Here is a 19,238-nt window from a genome sequence, read left to right as displayed (position 1 = left end):
TATCATTCAAAACTATGTTCAAATACGAATCCAACAATATAGTTTTTGTTGACATGCACTAACATTTTGTCAGTTAAATCTTCAGTCAAATTCAATGGGGGACTAATAAACCACGACCGATGTAGTACAAGTGTAGAGGGCGGCGCTGCACGGGAGTCTCACCTCTCACCCCGCTCGTGGCGCGGCAGTAAAGCCGTCATATCACAAAACCCAACCACTCCCAGTAATAAGTGGCCTGGTAAAATAAACGGACAAGCAACCATCACATCCCTCCATCTTTTTTGCATTTCATCTCTCTGCATTTAATTTCTCCGGTTCATCTTGCACACTCGATCCCTAGCTACTACTCCTAGGGCCAGTTCTTTTGGCGGCTTCCCCAGCTTCTCCCACAAGACTAGTCACAGTGGAGAGTAACAATAAGGCGCCTCACTCATTTATTTGGGCTTCTAAACTACTACTCCGTCCTGGTTTATTCCTCACCATTGTAATTTGTGCTAAATTTTGACCAAAGATTTAACTGGTTTATTCCTCACCATTGTAATCCCCCCGTCTAGGTGTGTAAGTCATCTTACGAAAACCAAATAATCCCAAAACACTTAGGCGCGGTGCATTAACTTCCACCCCGTTTCTTGTTTCTTGACATATCAACTAATAAGAGATAAAGAGTCTGCATGCTTTTAATGACTTGAGATATCAAACACAACATGCAGTGGCTAGTTCATTACAAGCAATACTATTAATTAGCAAATAAACATCAACGTTTCTCGTTTTCTCCTCCTCCTTTGTCACGGTGCACAACCTAAGATGACTTACTCACCTAGACGGATGGAGTAGTGCATGTGACATGCACTAACATTTCATTAGTTAAATTTATGAGCAAAATTTGACACATATTACAATGGGGACCAATAAACCAGGACGGAGGTAGTAGTTATGGGATTACTAATCTAGAAGCCTAAAAGAACTGGCCCCTGGTACTCCTACTAGTAGTAGTACTCAAGTTGGAATTCCAATTGCACGGCACAACTTGTTAGGCAAAAAATTCAATATAGGGTGTAGGAAGCGGTTTGGGAATTTGCATGCCTTTCCAACCAGTGAGATACTCCGTACAAAGTACGACAGAGAAATAACCACAGAGAAGGAAGCTAAAAGTAAACAATCAAACGAGCAATTTTGCATTTGTTTTGCATTGAATCGTTTCACAAGCTTGACTAGTGTTGTTTTTCTACTTTTACAAAAACCGCATCGTAATGTTAAAACGTACATTTGCACGTACATAAGTAATAGTAGTACTCCCTCCGTCTAGGTGTATAAGTCTTCCCTCCTTCTTGGTCACGGTGCACAACCAAAGATGACTTATTGACCTGGACGGAGGGAGTAGCACAGTCTGCAAGCATATATCGAGAGAGACGTGTAGTGCGATAGTATATAGTAAAGTTTGTGCTATATGCACGTACTTGCAAAATGCGTACGAATACACAAGGTTTCCAAACTTTCCCTTTTACATACTTAATTAAGGACGCTAAAAATTCCTGAACGTTCGGGATTTATCATTTGCATCCGAAAACTAATGAGATCGCCTTTCAACACAAAAATTATACTCCTCCTAAAAGCCACGACGATCGCAGGAGCGCTTGTGGCGCGCCACGAGTGCCCTGGTGCGCGGCCGTTTCCCAGCACGGTGACACAACGCCTCTTCCTCAGCCTCGCAACTCGCGAGGTGCTGATTGGCGGCTTGTTGACGGGCGAGCGTGATCTCACCGGTGTGGTGATCCGGCGCCAACAGGTACTCCTCCTCGCTGGAAGCGTGCACCCGGTCCATGTACCGCCAAGCATAGATGAGGCACTTGGGCCCGACTGCACTTAGGGCGTCGCCACGGGCGTCCTCCGCCACCCTCACAGCCCTCGCACGAGCCTTCTGCCAAAGAGCCAATCGTCTGACTCTCTCAGACGCGACATAGGCCTCCCAGGCAGCTTGTTCTGCGGTGCGCTTCTCTTCCTCGGCCTTCTTCTCCGCCTCTATTTTGGCCCGCTCTACTGGAGGCAAAGCCTCCCACAAGGCAACATCCATTTCTTTCCAAAGCTCCTCAAGGCTGGGGGAGGGGGCTCGGCGGGTGGCGCGACGTTCTCCTCGTAGCGGGGAGCCGACGCGTCCTTCGACGCGCGTGCTGGTGAGATTGGGAACGCCGACACATCCACGTCGACGCGTCGCGGCGAGGAGCGGAACGCCGACACGTCCTCCTCGACTAGTGGCGGCGAGGAGCGGAACGCCGACGCGTCCTCCTCGACTAGTGGCGGTGAGGAATGGAACGACGACGCATCGCGTAGTGGCGAGGAGCGGAACACCGACGCGTCCTCCTCGACTAGTGGCGGCGAGGAACGGAACGGCGACGCGTGACCGTCCGCGTGATGCAGCGAGGGTGTGACGCCCCCGATTTGACCGTACACTAATCATACACGCAAACGTGTACGATCAAGATCAGGGACTCACGGGAAGATATCACAACACAACTCTACAAATAAAATAAGTCATACACGCATCATATTACAAGCCAGGGGCCTCGAGGGCTCGAATACAAGAGCTCGATTGTAGACGAGTCAACGGAAGCAACAATATCTGAGTACACACATAAGTTAAACAAGTTTGCCTTAAGAAGGCTAGCACAAAAGTAGCAACGATCGAAAAGGCGAGGCCTCCTGCCTGGGACCTCCTAAACTACTCCTGGTCGTCGTCAGCGGGCTACACGTAGTAGTAGGCACCTCCCGAGTAGTAGTAGTCATCGTCGACGGTGGCGTCTGGCTCCTGGGCTCCAACGTCTGGTCGCAACAATCGGGTATAGGAAGGGGGAAAAGGGGGAGTAAAACAACCGTGAGTACTCATCCAAAGTACTCGCAAGCAAGGAGCTACACTACATATGTATGCATTGGTATCAAATGGATTAAGGGTATCATATGTGGACTGAACTGCAGAATGCCGGAATAAGAGGGGGATAGCTAGGCCTTTCGAAGACTACGCTTCTGGTAACCTCCATCTTGCAGCAGGAGAAGAGAGTAGAAGGTAAGTTCACCAAGTAACATCGCATAGCATAATCCTAAACGATGATCCTCTCCTCGTCGCCCTGTTAGAGAGCGACCACCGGGTTGTATCTGGCACTTGGAAGGGTGTGTTTTATTAAGTATCCGGTTCTAGTTGTCATAAGGCAAGGTACAACTCCAAGTCGTCCTGTTACCGAAGATCACGGCTATTCGAATAGATTAACTTCCCTGCAGGGGTGCACCACATAACCCAACACACTCGATCCCATTTGGCCGGGCACACTTTCCTGGGTCATGCCCGGCCTTGGAAGATCAACACGTCGCAGCCCTACCTAGGCACAACAGAGAGGTCAGCACGCCGGTCTAAATCCTATGGCGCAGGGGTCTAGGCCCATCGCCCATTGCACACCTGCACGTTGCGAGGGCGGTCGGAAGAAGACCTAGCCTAGCAGGCGTTCCAATCCAATCCGGCGCACGCCGTTCAGTCGCTAATGTCACGAAGGCTTAGGCTGATACCACGACATCGAGTGCCCATAACTGTCCCCGCGTAGATGGTAAGTGCGTATAGGCCAGTGGCCAGACTCAGATCAAATACCAAGATCTCATTAAACGTGTTATCTTGAAATAACCGCGAACGCCGACCAGGGCCAGGCCCACCTCTCTCCTAGGTGGTCTCAACCTGCCCTATCGCTTCGCCACAAAGATCCACACAGAGGGTCGTTGGGACAAAGGTCCTTTCAGCCCCCAATCCGTGAATCACTCGCGGGTGCTCCACGAGCCGACCCGACTTTAGTCACCACATGTATCATGTATAAAGTATATAGTATATACCCGTGATCACCTCTCGAGTGATCACGGCCCGATAGTATAGCATGGCAGACAGACAAGAATGTAGGGCCACTGATGATAACCTAGCATCCTATACTAAGCATTTAGGATTGCAGGTAAGGTATCAACAGTTGTAGCAACAATGACAGGCTATGCATCAGAATAGGATTAACGGAAAGCAGTAACATGCTACACTACTCTAATGCAAGCAGTATAGAGGAGAGTAGGCGATATTTGGTGATCAAGGGGGGGCTTGCCTGGTTGCTCTGGCAAGAGAGAGGGGTCGTCGTCGATGTAGTCGATCACGTGGGTATCGGCAGCGTCTCGGGTCTACCGGAAAGAAGTAACGAAGGGGAAACACAATAAATAATAGAGCAATCAAAGCATCACAAAGCACAACAAGGCAATACGCGGTGCTAGAGGTGACCTAATGCGGTAGGAGGTGATACTGGCGAAGGGGGGAACACCCGGGAAAGTATCCCCAGCGTTTCGCGTTTTCGGACAGATGAACTGGAGGGGGAAAGTTATGTGTTCGCTATGCTAGGGATGTGTGGCAGACGACCGGGCTAAGTATTCAGATTCGTCTCGTCGTTTTGAGCAACTCTCATGTACAAAGTTTTTCGATCCGAGCTACGGATGAATTTCTACAATTTTCCGAAGTTTTTAAACATTTACTAGAATCCCTGAAAATTGGCTAAGTCCTTAGTTTTAAACATCACTTAGTTGTTTTGCGGAGGCTATAGCTAGCATTCTGTACATCCTTTGAATTAGTGCCTTATATCAAATCTAGACACTCTGCTGTGATCTACATGACAGTCTTAGGTCCATCTACATTAGTGTCCATTTGCTTGCTCAAATATTTGTCTGAAAAGTGCAATCGGATGTCAATTCCAGAATCTGTTTTTCAGTTCTTCCGGTTAACAGAACATAGATATTTGTCATTTTCGTAGGAATTAATCCGGGTAACTTTTGGATTTGATTCAATAGGAAGAATTGAACCCTGTCAAGTGCACTACCCGCACATATTTACTTCAGCTAAGTTAAGCTTTGTTTAGTTGCTGTTCTGAGACTGTACAGGGGCTAATCAATGTAATTTAAAAAAAGCTAGCCTCAGCTACAGTACAAGAAGAAGCAGTAGACAGAGTAAAGCAGCGGCGGACGCGGGCAGGCAGCTGCGGTAGGAGGCAAGCGCGCGCCGAGGCACGGCCGGGCGCAGCAAGCCACCGGGGCGCGGGCAGCAGCGAGCGAGCCGGCGAGGCGTGGCGCGCGGGGCCTGGCCAGAGGGCGGCCAGGGTGCTCCGGCGCGGCCATACGAAGGTAGCAGCAGTAGAGGCGCGACAGCAGCAAGCCGGGACGCAGCGGGAGGCGACGGAGGCTGGAGACGGGAGCGAGGCAGGGGAGGCCAACGGCACAACAACAAGTAGCGGGAGGCCGCAGCGGCACCGGAGCAGCGGGTAGCAGCAGCACGGCACGTCGGCGGGCGTGGGAAGGCTCGCAGGGACGGGGAGGGAGCCGGGTGAGCGGGCGTGCGCAGGGCGGCGCTCGGCCACACAAGAAGGGGCACAACACGCGATGGTGGTGCGCAGAGGTTGCACGGCGTTGGGGTTGCCAGAATCGCCGGGAACGATGAGCCCCGCGGCGGCGCACCTACGGCAGCTACAACCACGACAATACAGAACGAGAGATGTAGTGGGAAAAGGCGCAGGAGCATCGGGAGCTCACCGCGGATGCAGAGGAGCGAACGGCGAGGTCGAAGAGGCTTGGGGTGGAGCGGATCGAGACGGCGCCCGTGGCGATGAGATCCGATGATGGTGACGGCATGACGGTGTCCTTGCTCGAAACGATGCGCGTAGACGACGAAGACGAACATGGAGGAGCTCCTGGACACACATCTAGCCGGAGAGGAGTTCGGTGACCGCGTGGACGAGGAGGGTCATGGCGGCGACGGCTCGGATGTGCGCGGGGAAGAGGGAAGCGGCGCAAGGGGAGGGGGAATGGCAAGCTAGGGTTCGCAGAGCATCGAGTGGAGTCAAGTAGGACGCCGAGGGGGCTGGATGCACGCCGTGTGGCGATCCCCGACCATGGACGAGCCCTCCGTGTCCACGGGGTGTGGTGAACAGAGAGGTAGGGGATGAGGGGTGTTGGTGGGCTGGCCCGGCTCCTGTAGCATCGGGCCTTAAGTGCTAGTAGTTTTCTCTTTTACTTTTTTTACTTCTTCTTTAATTTCTGATTTTTTTATTCTTTGTCTACAGTTTTGTATCACTTTGAGCTACTAAAGAAATTTGGTTTTAAAAGGATAATTGGCAACTAAACACTAGGACATATTTGGCAGTAGCACAAGAGGTTTCAGTTTATTCTAAACAGTTTAAGTATTTACTTAAGTTGAAATGAACCAATTAGATGTCATTGGTCCAATTTAAAAATAGGTTAAGGGCATTTCAGTTATTCATAAAATGTTGGTTTCTTTAGGAAAAATTGTTAGTGAATTTTTCTAACCCTGTGGACATTTTTGTTTTACTGTTAAAAGAAAATTGACTTTATTTTAAATTGAATTTGAATTGGGTTTGGAACAAAGTAAGGTTTAGAAAAATAATTGCGATGACATGGCAACATTAGTAGAGGGTTACTGTAGTAGAATTATCCAGGCATCACAGAGGGGCTCCTAGGGCTTGGGAGGGGCGATGCCATGGTGGTCGACGTGAGAGGGAGGGGGAGGAGATAGCGATGAACGTGAACGTGAGGGGAAGGAGATAGCGATGTCGTGGGAGGCGCAGTATTTATAGCGAGCAATGGCACACCTACATAAGATATGGACTGAGCTGCACTGACTTAACTGCAGGTCCAGTTGCGTCACTGACATGTGGGTCAGACCCTTGTTGGGCCCATATGTCAGTGACCCAATGCACCTGCAGTTAAGTAACAACCACGTGGGCATATTTGTTGGAGTAAATTACAAGGGAGCGAAGGGGTGGAAATATTGCTGGTCACAATGGATTGGACGAGCATGGAGGGAGGAGAGTCATGCATGCAGATTTTTTCACACGGGGTGGAGTGGTGGGACCGCCGGAGGGAGAAGGAGAGTTTGGAAGGCATATTGTTTCCACACATGGAGAGGAAAAGATTTGGAGACGAACGGGCTTCCTGCAGGTATGTGGAACGGTGCATAATAAGTCATCTTGCATGCCGGGCTAGGTATAGTCTCAAGTCATTAAAAACATACACGCCCCACACATGTTCATATTTCAAGGTGCACTAAATTATTGCATGTGATGATTAAGGCTGGCCATAATGGTGGTATCTTAGCTGGTATCATGCACACGGTTCAACATCTCGCAACATAAACCCATACAACCTCCATCGCAAAAAAAACCATACAACCATACGCCAAGGAGGTACATAGTACCATGAATTCCATTTTTGCTCCATACCAATCGTTCTAAAAACTACTTACTACTTATAATGCGCCATTGAAAATCGGAACTCTTAACCCCGCTAAAAAACGATATTTTAAACGTGGCTACTTGATCTATGGAAACTGGCGAGCCACCACGCTCCAAGTCATTCACCTGTGGTCCCGACCATCAACTCCTATGGATCAAATTATCACGCGAGCTGACTATTCCTACGAAGGTGCTCCACCACGTACCCGGTACCCACGAATGCAGCAATCGTGCACCTAGGGTTTTAGGGTTTATTTGTTAACGTCGCCTTTACGTAACACTCATGTGTGCGAGATAGCGAGAGGCTGATTGTGTGCGTGCGCCTCTTCACTTCGTATATGTACTCCACCGTTTGTCTGGTGTCCAAAAAATTATAATAACTACTAGCAATGTGCCAATGCGTTGCCACACGATCAAAGTAGATTAATACATATTCACCGATTTGATAGAAAAAAGTCTAGTTTTGAAATACGTATATCACTAAAAATATGTTATGTTTCACTCAAAATATATTCCTTTGGCGGTTTTGATGAGATAAGGGAGGAATGTTGTTGGTTTCAAGATTTGAGAAGTGGTATATGTCTAATTTCTACTCTTACTAGCAAGATGCCCGTGCATTGCACGGAACATCAAGATCTTGTGGGAGAAAAGGATGAACGAGGGAAGGTCTTATCTACAAATGTGGTGAAGAGTGCGGGTAAATTGCCATATTTTCCTTCCTATCCGTCAGATATAAATCGGACGACCTACGTTGCAGGATGGCAGGCCCACCATCATCACCAACTCTACTTTTTATCCCTACTCTTATAAAAAGCATTGTTGGTGATGATCGTGTGCCTGCCATCCTGCAATATAGGCCGTCCGATCTATATCTGACGGATAGGAAGGAAACTATGGCAATTTTGCAAAAAGATACCCACACCCCTCTCCACATTTGCAAATAAGGCCTTCCCTCATTCATCCTTTCCCCCCACAAGATAAACTACTCATACAAATGCATCTTGATGTTCCGTGCAATGCATGGGCATCTTGCTAGTTGTTGCAAAAAGCCCATGTGTGTGTGAGAGAGAGGGAGAGTGGAGGAGGACGGAGTGCATGTGTGACAAAGACACAAGAAGTGTGTGTGCGATAGGTATCAGCTTAAAATGAGGCGATAGTGTGTGTGCATGATCGAGAGGGCGTGTCTCAAGAGGGCAAGAAAAATCTACATAGATACAAGGAGCGGGAGAGAGACATGTATGCGATGGTGGAAGCACGAGTGTGCAGGTGTATAAACCTATCTAGAGGCTAGCTAGTCGATAAATGTTTGTGAGAGAAATACGAGTTGGGGTGCGAAAGCGAGAGTTTTGTGTGTGTGAGAGAGAGATGGTAGTCGGGAAGGGGAGTGGAAGCAGGAGTTGTGTGTGTGTCTATGTGAGAGAGAGAGGAGACGGTAGTCGGGGTTGTCTGATCGGTAAACAAATGAATAATGTCAGTCTAGGACGGAGACGAAAAGGAGACTGCAACAAATGTTGTGTCTATAGGAGAGAGAGAGAGTAATTTTAGTGGTATGAGTCATATGTAGAGACATATAGGGTGTGTGAGAGAATCCCATAGAGAGAAAGACAAAGTGAAATACGAGTGGAGACTGTGTGTGTGGCAGTGAAAAAGAAAGCTTAGGTACCGAGTGATACAAGACAACAGTAGAGACGTGAGAGATAATGAAAATCATGTAATGTATAATGATAGGGAGAGTGTGACACTTCTCAAGGGAGACGTCGAGAGACCATGTTTGCGAGGATAGGAGATACATGAAGTGAGCGTGCGGGTGAGCTGGAGAAAAGAGAGTGACAGCTACCTGAAGGAGCATGCATGCGAGAGAGATGGGCGTGAAAGGAGTGAACAAAAAAGGGATTCAAATATTTGAATTCGAGATGATGATACATGTAATCCATACTCGAACCAAAATTGATCTATCAAACATGCATACTCATATGAATTCACGCACACCTATGTTATTTAATATGTAGATATTACTGATCCATACATTTTAGTAGAACATAATTTGGTTAATTTTTTTGAATTCAACCTTAAGATTTCGAGATCGTTGTATTTGTAAATCATATTATACATATAAAGGAGCAGAATTCTTTATTGTGCTTTTGAAAGTATATATATATAAATGATGTATATAGAATGTAATTCCAATTGAAAATGAATCCCGCCCGAAAAAGTAGAATACAAACGGGATTCAAATTGAGTTGGCATGGTAAAACATGCACTCTGCAAAATTTGAACGTAGCAGGGAAATTCGCAGTAACCGCCCAAAACCAAAATCTACGAGATGGAAATCACTACTGCCTATCCCTGCCACGCAAAGCCTATCTGCTGGATTTCTATAGGTTTCGATAGGGGTAGGTTTGTAATTTCACCCAAATGTGACATAACCGCCTCTCACCCAGATTCATACACGGTGGGCGCCAAAACACAGTGTGTCCTCGGCTGAAATCGACTCCCTCCCCGATTCATATTCATACAAAAACAAACTCTTGTCGGCAAATATTCGGTGTATGCGAGATTACCGTCCTATCCCCAACCGACTAATGTTGCTGTGATGTAGTAGAAATTTGAAACGGGGGCTAAGTTTGTAAATTTCCTCGCATTTGAGACAAGCGCGCCCTGAATACATGGTTCCTCCTTCCTCTCTACCTCCCTTTTCCCCATTCGTACTCCGTGGGCGCTAAAACACCCTCTCCACCCCACCCTCCTTCGTCCGCCGCCCCATCCACCGCCGTCCTCCTCCACCATGCCTGAGCTGATACCCCGACGCTGCCGTCCATTACAAGAGATCGACCTCTCTCATCCATGGCTTCGGACCAGGATCCTTGCATCCCGTCCTCTTGCTTCATCCCCGCCATCGTCCACCTTGCCGGCGCCGCTCCTACGACCATCTCATGCACCGCGCCCCGCTGCCACTGTCTACCCTCCTAGATCTGCTTCCACGCCGCCGACAGCCATCGCTACCGCAACACCATCAAATTCTCAGCAGATGCGTACACGGCGCCACACTAGAGGCGGTACTCTTTCGTATCTTCTCAACTTATTTATCGCAATAAGAAAATTGTAACATCCCAAATTTTCAATTTGGATGTTTATAAATAGATCATTCATATGCATCCATGATTTATGCATTTTTGCCCCATTTGTATTATTTGATTTTGATCCAAGGAACTTTGAGCAACTCAAGGACCAAAAGAGAGAGTTAGAAGTTTCCCTAAAACCCACTTTTGAAATTTCAAAATTTGGAAATTGGATCAAACTTGGTTCCACCAAAAAAATTTATTTCCATTATTCCAAAAATAAAATAAAGAGAGAAGATAAAATGACTTCTTCAAAATCAGAAGGAAAATATTGGAATTTGAATTTGGAACCAAAATATATTTGTTGGGTTTTATTTGCAATTTATCTTTTAGTTTAGCAAAAATATATATTTTTAAAAATTTGCATTTTAGGCCGGATAAATGTTCACAAGGTCATATATAAGACCATATTATTATGTGAACATTTTTCTTCAGATCTAAATAATAATTCTGAGAGAGAAAACAATTTATTTATTGATTATCTAGTCTAATATTGATTTTAGTTAAGATTTCTCTCTGTCAGCCTATCTAGCCCATCTATCTATTTTTTCTCCTTTGCCCTTGGCCCAACTTCTCCCACTAAGGCCCATATCTTCCAGCCCAACCCATGTCCATCTTCCTCCTCTCATCGTTACAGGAACATGAACAGAGAGCAACAACCATGGACGCTTGTACCTCGATCCCTCCCTTCCTCTCCCTCTCCCAACACAATAACTGCCGGAACTGGTTCCCCTTACCTCCCTCGACCCCTCCCATCCCCTGGTGCGCCTCCTAGACAACCATAATGGCCACCACGAATGCTTCATACTGCAGCCATTAAACACATTAATTCCGGCAATGCCCCGCTCTCCTCTGGCTTCCCCTGACCCTCTATAAAAGCCCACAGAGACAACCAAGTTCCCCTCGTCCGAAGCCCTCTCCTTCTGGAGCTTTTTCCCCTCTCTAACCTCGCCAATTGCTCGTCGGAGTTCGTGTATTCCGGTGGCTTCTCCACTGCGCCAGGAGACGAGAACTATCCCGTCGCACTGCTACTCGGATCCGCCTCATCGTCCTCTACACCGTCCCGCACACATCCTTCGCCGAAGTACACCGGATCCACCATCTTCCTCATCTCTGGCGACAAGTCCGGTGAGCACCCAGCCAACCAATCAGAAAGTGCCACTTGGCATCTGGCTGAATTTATTTCTTCTTTTCCAGTATTTTTCCAATCTCAGATTCTATATCAATTCTTGGTTCTAGTATATGTTTTAGTCTATAGATCTGATTTAGTTGATTCTTTTTCCTACCGCTTCATAAAAATATCCTCTATCCAGAGAACCAAACGAAAAATATTTTTGAAAATTTTAAAATTTGAATTCAAACAGATCTGAATTCAAACTTCGTTAGGCCGTAACTCGAGTTTCGTAACTCCGTTTTAGGTGATTCTTTTTGCAAATCGAAGCTCGTAATGTGTACTTTCTGTTAAAACCAAAATCATTTATTTTTGTTGCTATAAAAATTACGTTCTATACAGAAACTTTATTTGGTTGTTTTGGAGTTTTTTCGAAGTCTTTCATTTGTTTTGTTTTTGGATTTTTGCTTGTATGCTTATGTATGTTATTGCTTGCTTACCTTAGATCATCCGGAGTGCGAAGCTTGCTACCACGAATCCTTAGAGTTCAACGATCATCAGCAAGGCAAGTTCACACTTTGATCATATTTTTTTTCAATACCCAGTTTTTACTATGCATTAGTTTCACCCTCAAAGATTGCATGAGTAGGATTGGGAACATGTGGTTATGCTTTTTAGTTCATGTGGTAGGAACCTATGACCTTTGATCACCCTGGGAATTTTTGGTTATGTCATATATTGCTTAGCCATGCTCGTAGACGGGGATTGGTATGTGTGATTCATGCAAGTTGCTAGAGATAATAATTTGGGACAACTTAAGGTGGCAACTTTAATACACATCTAGGTGGATTGTTTGGGGCACCTGGAGTAACCAGTGCTTGCCCAAGGGGAATCCCGGAGTACCCATGTGATTACCCTAGGTCCGCCACCCAGGCTCGAAGGGATCATAAGATATTTCATGCCTAGAAACTTCCGTGTGCAGCGACAAGCCATTATGGGCTCTGGCATAGTTGAGTAAGTTGTGTGACCTCTTTCCGTGGTAGACTAGCTGATGTAGGGGAAAGTAGGTGTACCGGTCTACCCAGGGTTAAGGGGAAATGCTGCTGAAATGCTATGTCTTGATCTTTTGATCATGGAGGTGGTCGAGTCTTGTAGGGAAAAGTGTGCAAACCTCTGCAAAGTGTACAAACTAATCATGATTAGCCGTGTCCCCGGTTATGGACAACTTGAGTATCTAGAAGTGAATTATTGGTTGATCTCATCACTCCATTTAATGAAATTATTGGGTTACTAATAACTTGGGAATTTTGGGATTGAGTTGGAGGAACCTTCTCAATAATGGCATTTTAACTTAGTAGTAATAAAAAATTATTCCTTTGTTGTAGGGTAAACTTTGCTTTATGCAAAAATAAAACTTAGAGCCTCCACCAGCTAAATTTTCATATAGAGATAGTCTTTTCATTTATTATTATTCTATGGTGTGAAATTGCTAGCATATTCCATGTGCTGACCTACATGGCTGCAATGTCTCATGTTGCAGACTTTTCCGACGAAGATTAAAGGTGCGATAGGTCGTTGTTCTGCACTTAGTTTGTCGTGGAGTTGGATGGACTCATTCACCTTTGAAGCTTCCGCAGTTATTTTTATTTAGATGGCCTTTGGCCATATTATTGTAATAAATACTCTTTTGAGAACATCGATGTAATAAAGTGTGATTGAACTCTGTTATAATTCCTCGAGTACTATGTGTGTCAGCATACCGATCCAGGGATGACACTTAAGCACAGAGACTTCGATCCATTCTGGGTCGGGTCGCTACAAAAATAGATAGCCACTGCTTTACTCTAATTTCTTGTCTTGGTTGCAAAGTTGCCTTTGTCCGGTTTGCACCTTCAGATCCGCCATGGCATGCTCAACACTATACTCCCAATGCTTATGGTTTTCCCCTTTTATATTCCACACTAGTTAAATCATAGTAGACTAAATTTCAAAATTGGGTCAGTCGATTTTTTAGAGCTCGCCGGAGTTCGCCGGTGCGATCGAAGGGGCTCGGGTGGTTGTGGGGCCTTGCCGAACAAAGAAAACTCGACCCGGGTGGGGGTTGGGGCGGGGTGGGGGTGGGGGTGGCGGAGGAACACAGGCGGTGGGGGCCGGTGGTCCGGCCGGCGGCCCGTGCGGTGTTCTGTATGGGAAGAATCAGAGACGAGGAAGAAGAAGGGTTAGGAGACGTAGGATCTTCATGCAACCGCCTGAAATGGTCGAGAGACAGCTGGGAGTTGCATTCTTAATGCGCTCTGGTTCATCATGTGTGGGCACTGCGCAACGAACATTTTATTATCCAAAATCTGCTTGCTCTTCTTTACCATGTTCTTCTTTCGTTCTTCTTTAATATGTACTCTCTTCGTTCCTAAATACAAGTCTTTGTATAAATTCTACCATGGACTACATATGGAGCAAAATGAGTGAATCTACACTCTAAAATGTATCTGGATACATCTATATGTGATCCATAGTGGAAATCTCTACCAAGACTTATATTTTGGAACGGAGGGAGTATGATAGTAGTACAGTATGTTCCTTGTACTGAAGATGAGCAGGGACATTTGCAGTGTAGAGGTCTATATGGTCGGTTGTGATGGACACTTTGAGCCTCTTTGATTCGTAGGATCTTGTAAACATAGGAATAGGATTTGTAGTGGCCTGCCCACTTGAATCCTATAAGAATAGCAAGGAAATGCGGGGAGCTGTGTCGCCTTTGAGAGTTACACTGATATTAACAGTACCGCACCTTCACTTGAAGAGAGTTGGTATCCGAAGCCTTTCTAGCCGTACCGGCAATACTAGCACATATATTCCAGCAAGTTCTACTTTGCTAATTTTACTCTGATGCTTAAGGTTTTCCCATTATATCTACACTATGATATGTGTAGCTGCTTTGTGTCGCACTAGCAGCAGTCCACTCTTGAAGTTAAACACTGCAATGACTTACAAAATTGGCACCAAGGCATTGAGTGCCATTCTGGATGCAATGAAACTCATATGCTCCCCACCTGTTGATTCTTGTTCAGAATATGATTCTAATGACTATTCTAACCTCGAGGAGTCAAAGGTAGATGGCTTGTCCTATTCACCCATCAAGGTGCATGTTCTAATTTGGCAATGTTTTATTGATTGCAGGTATCTTGCATATGTTGTCTTGCATTTCTTCTACTTTGTTGCACCACCATCTGCTTAGTTTACTCATCATATATGTCGAGATGACATGCCCATCCATTATCAATACATATTCCATCTGTCATCATACCATGTTTTTCCACTCAAATGCTGTTCTTGTGCATCAAACATCAAAAAGGAAGAGGGTGATTGCCGAACCTGAAGGAGCACCAGCAAAGTCCTTGAAAAACGTGGTGGTGCCGGAGAAATCAGACAGCACCCCACTTATATTGGCTGTACAATCAGTGACACAAAACGTAGGACTGACTCCAGCAGACTGTACCCATACTTCACTGGCCACACCACTAGCCCCACCATACAGGACCTGCACGCCAGCAAAAGGTATACCGATTTCATTTGCCATAGCACCAGCTGTACCACAGAAAAATCCCACTCCAGCAAAAAGTACAGCAATCCACCGTCCGAAGACCTATCCCAACTGCAAAGACGGCCAATTCCTGCAGATTGGAACCCCATTCCATTTATCCCTAGTTTAGAAGACAATGCTTTCAATGTTGTTAGGGACTACGTGCATATATTCCCATCATGGGAAGATTATTGTGAAGACAAACACCATTTTCACATCTTCCTGTCCAACTTACGTGTAAGTGCTATTATTCATGGTTATTATTTTCCTGTTTTCTGCTGATTGAACACATCAATGATTTACATTACATTGTTGTAACTAGGCGAGGGTCAATCTGGATAGTCATGACGAGCAAAGCTTGCTTGTGATTTTCAAGGAAGCATTGCAGCAGTATCGGTGTTATCTGAGGAAATCACACTTTGATGGCAAGTCTATAAACGAATTTCTGGGAAGTCTCCTGTGCTAAATTTAGAAGACATTGAATGGAAAAACCTTGTTATGCACTGGTCTCGTTCCCAGGATGAGGTACTGTCTATGAAATCACATGACAATTTGAACTTCTACTTTTCCGCATGTGCCTTACGGATCTTTTTTGCAAGAAATCTGCTCGAAGAAGAATTTCGGTTTGACAAGAACGACAGGATATCGCAAATATGCTGGCCGCTGCTTTGCTCTTGTTAGTACCTGTTGTCCTGTATCACTGTACTTGCATACATACCTGGTTCATTATGTCACAGCAGTATGCATGATAGCTTGCTTATCAATTGTTCGCTCCAAATTATCTGATCTGTATGAATGGTTACATTAGTGTAGAATATATCCAATGCTAATGTTTTTTAGCTTTGCATTGTTCTTGTAAGTACATGCTATCCTTTATCAGTGTACTTATAATGACAGGTAGTTTTTCATGTACCATCACTCTGCAGCTTATTTTCCTTTGCCCTCCATTTTCTACACATCAGATCTATATTTACTCTTACCATAAGGTTGGTACTGAAGAAGTTTAGCTGTGCATTGCTCTTGGCTGTACCTTTTGCCTGTATCGCTGCACTTACATTTATAGCTACTTGGTTATGTAGCATCACTCTTCATCTTATCTTAAATATTCTCCATTTTTTCGTATATTATCACATCTATATTTACTCTTAACAAAATGTAGAATAAAGGCAATGCTTTTGAAGAAGATTCTGTGGTAAACTACTTGAATTGCCCCCCCCATCAGCATGGACAAGGCCTTTATAGAGCCTGTCTTCACCAATAATGTAAGTTTGTCCATCTCAAGCCTTCAAACTTTGTTGTATATATTTGGTTAGGCATGACTGCAACAACTGTTTATTTTTGGTGTTTGCATCAAATTGCTTGTTTAAAGTTTATTATGTAGTTCATAAACAAAAGTTTGTCCTTTCTCAATTTAAGTTTTCAGTTGTACAACCAAGTTCCTTCTTCATACCATGTAAATTAAACTATACAGAGCAAATGATCTTCTTTGGCACTGCATGTATGCTTCTGTTCTTCATCCGTAATCCAGTGGTGTGGTGAACCTACCCACTACAACACAATGTCATATTCTGCAATGTCTTAACTATGAATAATGTCATATCATTCTACTATTATTTAAACCGTCTCTTTATTTGCCAATCTGAAATGGTATAAATTGACAACACACTAACCATTGATACTTATGAGTTCTTGATCTGTAATCCAGTGGTGTCGTGAAGCTGCCAACTCCTTCACAATGTCATTTCCTGCCATGTCTTGACCTGAACAATACCATATTGTGTTAATGCAATTTTAAACTATGTCACTTTATTCGTTAGTAAGAAATGTGATGAATTGTCAGCACTGATACTTTTATGTGCAAAACCTGTCATCGGTCTGCTTGTTTATCTTTCAGAGTGAGGAAGATATAAGTGTTGAACAAGCGTAGTCTCATCATCTTGCTCAGCTGCTTGCGCTGCAGCTCCCCAGCAGGGCTAACCTTTCTTGAACTCTATTGAAGTGTTGTCAGTTTTGTATATTATTTTGTCGACATGTTTATTTGCGCTAGTGGCAATCTTTGATGCCCAGTGTATGTAATCTACTGTCTGCTTGTGCTTTATTATCATAGTGGCGAACTTTGATGCCCAGTGGATGTAATATGCCATTATTTCTTTATTGTATAGTCTAGGTTTTTTCTTATTCACGATGCTGCAGTTATTTTACCATATATATATCCTGTCTTCGCAGTAAACCGGCCAACCCGTAAAATTACGGTACATAATCGGGCCGTCATGCAATCACGATGTAGGTTGGGCCTGAAACGTGCCGAACAGCTCATGGGCCGGCAGTAGCCCGAAATGAACCCCGGCCCATGATTGTGCGAATCAAATCATGGGCTTTTAGCAGGCCAAAAATGTCTTGGTCCTTGTTTGGCCCAATCAGATATCGGCTGCGAGCAGGCTGGATGCAAACCAGTCCGTAGTTAGGCCCAACTATGTGACGGGCTTTCAACATGCCGAAATTAATATAGGGCCAAAATGTTAAACGGGCCCTTAACAGTCCAAAACTAATATCAGGCCGAATTACTAAGTGGGCCTTTAGCAAGTGGGCCAAAAAGCATAGTGTCTAGTTGACGGGCCGAATCTGATATGGGCCATAATTGAGCCCAAAGCCTCTTAAAGTGCCGGACCTGATCTGGGCCAAAATTTGGCCCAGAATGTGGTAGGCTTTTAATGGGCCGGATCTCATATGGGCCACTATTAGGCCCGGAGCGTGGCAGGCCATTAATGGACCGGATCAAATATGGGCCGGCATTTGGCCCAAAACATGGCAGCCAGTTAATGGGCCGGCCTACTAGGGTCCTCAAAATCTTGTGGGCCTACAGCTGGCCAGCCCATTAATGTCGGCGAAATCTCGTGGGCCTTTAGCTGGGCCGGCCCATTATGATCCGCAAGAATCTTGTGGGCCTTTACCTGGGCCGGCCTATTATGGCACACAAAAATCTTATGGGCCTTTACTTGGGCCGGCCCATTATGGCCCGCAAAATCTTGTGGGCCTTTAGCTAGGCCAACCCATTATGGTCCACAAAATCTCGTGGGCCTTTAGCTAGGCCGGCCCATTATGGTTCGCAAAATCTTGTGGGCCTTTAGTTGGGCCGGCCCATTTAAACTAGATGGGCCGGTCCATGTGTCAACATATCATAGGTGCGTCTCGCCCATTGGATGAGTGACACATGTGCCAACGCGGACCTGACACGTGTCTCCTCCAGCCAATGATGATTTTACACTTGGAAAATCCCATTGGTCGGGGCTGTTAACGGGTTATCGGATCCAAAACCCGACCCGGTAGCTTAACGGCGTTCTGTTACGGTGGATGCCACGTGTCGGTCACCCTTTACGAAAGCACTTATGTGACGCATGATTTATCGTCATGGAAGTGGACACTTCCGTGATGATAATTTTGGTAATGTCATGGAACACTTCTACGACATCACAGGTATGACTATCTTGATTCTGTCATAAATTTGTCATGGATGTACATGCATGACAGAAAACGCGACCTACTGTGACAAACACGTATCATCAGGGAAGTGTATTTTTTTTGTAGTGTTGGTGAGGAAGTTGATGGTTTTGTTGTTGGCGTAGGCTTGTCGTCCTTCTTCCAAGGCATAGGTTCACCATCATAGAAGGACGATCGAGTCTCCTGAAACCTCAAATCTGCAGCCAAACTCATCCTCTTGAATCTATATTCATACTCATAGTTTTGATCTGGGCTTGGAGGTGCTCGATTTTCTCATGAAGCTTGAAGATGGCCTCCCTAATGTCCTTGACATCCAGCTTGTGGTTGTTGGTGAACTCCGTGATCATAATGTGATTGGAATCGAGTCCACGCTCCACCATCTCCTGACACTTGAAAACTTCTTGCTCCAATGACTCGAGCCTTGCCTCCATGCTTCTGGTCTTCCTTGGTCCCTCAACATCGCGGATGTGCAACAACCCCTCACGCATCTCAATGGTTTGAGGGTGTTGGAACACTTCCGCGAGGTAGGGGTTGATGACCTTCTCGAACTGGTCCTTGGGGGCACTTGAAGACGACATGACGACCTGGATCTGTCAGAAAAACGGCTCGAAACAAAGACAGGAGAT

The sequence above is a fragment of the Triticum aestivum genome, chromosome 2A, assembly GCF_018294505.1.
Source record: "Triticum aestivum cultivar Chinese Spring chromosome 2A, IWGSC CS RefSeq v2.1, whole genome shotgun sequence".
Taxonomy (NCBI): Eukaryota; Viridiplantae; Streptophyta; class Magnoliopsida; order Poales; family Poaceae; genus Triticum; species Triticum aestivum.
This window is presented reverse-complemented; position numbering follows the sequence as displayed.